Consider the following 3,459-nt stretch of genomic DNA (forward strand, 5'->3'; position numbering starts at 1 on the left):
CATCTCTCTCAACAGAATCGATACCGACGCAAGCCCGGAGGAGACAATCCTCAACCATCTACGTGGCAAGGACCCCAACGACTGACACATCATCTGTGTCAGAGGCACATTTGTCTTCCGCGGTCACCAGTGCAGTTGTTTCGATTTTGGAGAGTGAGTGGGACAGGAATTGTGCCATCCGGTATAGTAATAACAGTAGTAATAACAACAATAATAAAATGATATATTATGTAGGCCACTCTGGAATTCACCTGATGCTGGTTTTAAATCACCAGCAAAAGTCGTACGGAAATTGTAAATGTGAATTTGCTCTCCAACACACCGGTGTGTTAAAGTAGTCACTAATTGGCACGTTTTGTTTACGTGGCGACCCTAATTAGCTGTGCAGGTGGTATTGGCTTCACCACACCCAAAAAACTGTACAATATTATGAATTTTAACAGATTGTTGGAGCAAATGCTTTTAGCGAGCACCTATGAAGCCAACACGGCACATGAGGGGGCGGGTGGCCAACACCAAGCTCAGCCGCCTTTGTCTCCCCAATACTGATATCTACACACCACACCAGGTACTAATGTAAGGCCGAGTCGAACTAAGGGAGGCCTGGGACTTAAAAGCACACACACACAGCAGGGGTAAGATTCACATAGAAACCCATCGACTCACATAGATATCCGTGTGCAGCAGGCACTACGTGAATTATTACACTGCAGGACCGTGAGATTGATATTCATTTTGGAGTCCTTCATCCGACAGTTGATTAATCATAGCAGATCATAACAACGATGAATAATTATCAGCGGTATATGACGTTATAGGACACACACTCGTATTGTATTTTGGGGGGCTTTGCTGTACCTCGTCCGAGCAAATATTTATTGAACATTCTCTAACTGTGGTGAGTTCTCCAATCATTGCACGTTTACAATATGTAGGACACTTGCTGCCAGTTACGCAAGAGGCGCCGTAAACTCACAACAGCGACCCACAGATTCACAATGTTGCACCTCACCAATTCTCCAACGACACCACGTGATGATCTGCACCACGGCCATCATCGCCAACACCCCGCACATCGGCAATGACCTGTGGGGTCACGTCTGGTGTTGTGCAGCAGCATCGGAGTCAAGCAGCTGACATCGTCGTCCTTGTAGTCCACCACATTTCCGTTGTGACAGGAGCTCAGCACAGCGAAGCCCCATGATGCTTTCCAGCAGTGGCATCTTCATGCAAGCGTTGCCGATGTGGAGCCAGTCCGAGTGTGAGCTTCGCGTGCGAGCGCTGAACACTCAGCGCTTGGCCTGTTGTGACGTCAGGCCTGCTGTGGCTCCCGTTATGGTGACGTCACGTCTGAGAGCATTTCTTGTTTAATAATTTGAACTACGTGACATCTGCGTATGCTTGCCATTACAAACATGCGGTAATTTAACATTGGATTATAATGCAATTAGTTCATTAATTTTAGTGTCACAGGAAACGTGAACCAATGTTTCTTTTGTTTTTTTGTTTATAAATAATTTCTGCTGAGATTCCAAAATGGGCAGGAACCACGACTTCAATGCAACTCAAAGGCAAAGTCATTTCTCACTCATGAGCATTGAGGAATTAGAGGTCATCTGCTGTGTATAACCCTGAACCAGTAGGGGAAATTCCACAATACTCTAGCAAGGGAGATTCTTCCCATAGGACCACCACTGATTACTTCACCATTTAGTAGCCATTTTATTGGCACTGAATGGATGAATGCTTTATTTGGCTGTCAGGTGGATGAGAGTACGACAGACAGGGTGAACTCAAGTGGTAGCGACTCGGGAGACGGTGACTCGGATTAAGATAGTTATAGTGTTATGAAATATTTAGTGAATACTTTTTAGTGACAGTAAACCAACATTTTCCAGAATTGGCAAATTTCCTAATGAAGCTGGTTGTAATCCCTAGCGAAACGTCGTACTCAAATTGAAAATGTTGTGGGTTTACTCTACAACACACCCGTGTGCTCAAGTAGTCACTAACTGGCACGTTTTGTTTACGTGACAACCCTAACTAATTGGCTGTGTAGGGTGGTAGTGGGTTCATGACACATTAATAGTTATGCGATCTAACCCAAAAAGCCTTTATTATGAATACTTTAGATGTGTTACTTTGGAAGAGCGCTCATTCCGTTGTTTGGCTCCCAAATTGTGCAATGACCTCACAAATGACATCGGAGAAGCTGGTAGTTTTTTCACATTTAAAAGGCTGCTGAAGACCCATCTCCTTGGTCTAATATAATTCCGTGGCGTGATCTGGTCTGACAACTTGACATTAGTCATTGATGGTCATTTTGTGCATTGAACTCGGTTCATACTCCAGGTTTGCTGGTTTCTAGGCTCAAACTATAAACTAAACTATTCTTTATTTTATGAGGTAAGGAAGGCCCACCGAGCTATATAGCTCTTTGTAAGAAGCGACCTGGCCACAAATTATAATTCTATGAAGTGGCTTATCATGTGGAAATCTATAGCAGCCAAATACTCTAAACTCATGTTTCTAAAGGAGGGAGAATATGCAAACTCCAAATATACAGGTGTCAGGGTCTGGATCGAAACCACGACATCCTGTATACCAGGCAATGTAGTTAACATCTCGCCACCGTGTTTGTGGGCTCGTGGTCTGGGCTTATTGGGTTGCTAATTCAAGTTTGTGCTTCCATAGTCCAGGTTATGGGTTCATAGTCCGAATATTAGGATTCTTAGTCCGGTATCTGGATGTATAGTATTCGGGGTGCAGTGTGCTGGTCGACATCACGTTCAAGTGGAGTGTACAATGAACACCATCGAATAAGGAAGATGTTGTGGTTTTTAATTAGACCAAATATGTATTTTATAATCTATTTTACATATATCTTTGAACTTTGTAAAATTTTTACTATTTTGTGTATCTAAAATTTGTATTATGTAATGTTAAGTTTACATGTAAGTGCTGTAACAATTCTATTGTGAAGGGCGCTATATTAAATAACATTTGGTTGATTGATCCTAAACTCTTTGTGCCTTACAAAAACACATGTAAATAGTGTACTTTACGACAGAAAGCTCTAGCCATCAATGTACATCCCCTTGAAAGACAACGGATTTGTAAAATGGCTTGGGTTCTATAAGAAATGTTTAATATATCACGTGATGAACCAATATCTCCCTGAATTTCACCGAGTGAAATTCCTCTAAACTGCACCGGATTGCTTGGATTCAAATAGACCCAGATTGTGTACCTGTACTGAGTAACAATTTTCCAGACTCTTGCCCAATTTAAGGATTGTTGAAAATGAGAGTTGGGTGTCTTTGTACACCCATGCTGGTACTCGCTATTGAAACAAGTCAGTTTTTAATGCAACAGTTTGAGATATGCAGTGAAACACAGCTGACACTTACAAACTCATGTTGCAATGGATTGTGGACAAAGATAAAGCCCAGCCATGCG

This window comes from Lethenteron reissneri, chromosome 22, assembly GCF_015708825.2.
Source record: "Lethenteron reissneri isolate LAM-NWPU_2019-01 chromosome 22, ASM1570882v1, whole genome shotgun sequence".
Lineage (NCBI taxonomy): Eukaryota > Metazoa > Chordata > Hyperoartia > Petromyzontiformes > Petromyzontidae > Lethenteron > Lethenteron reissneri.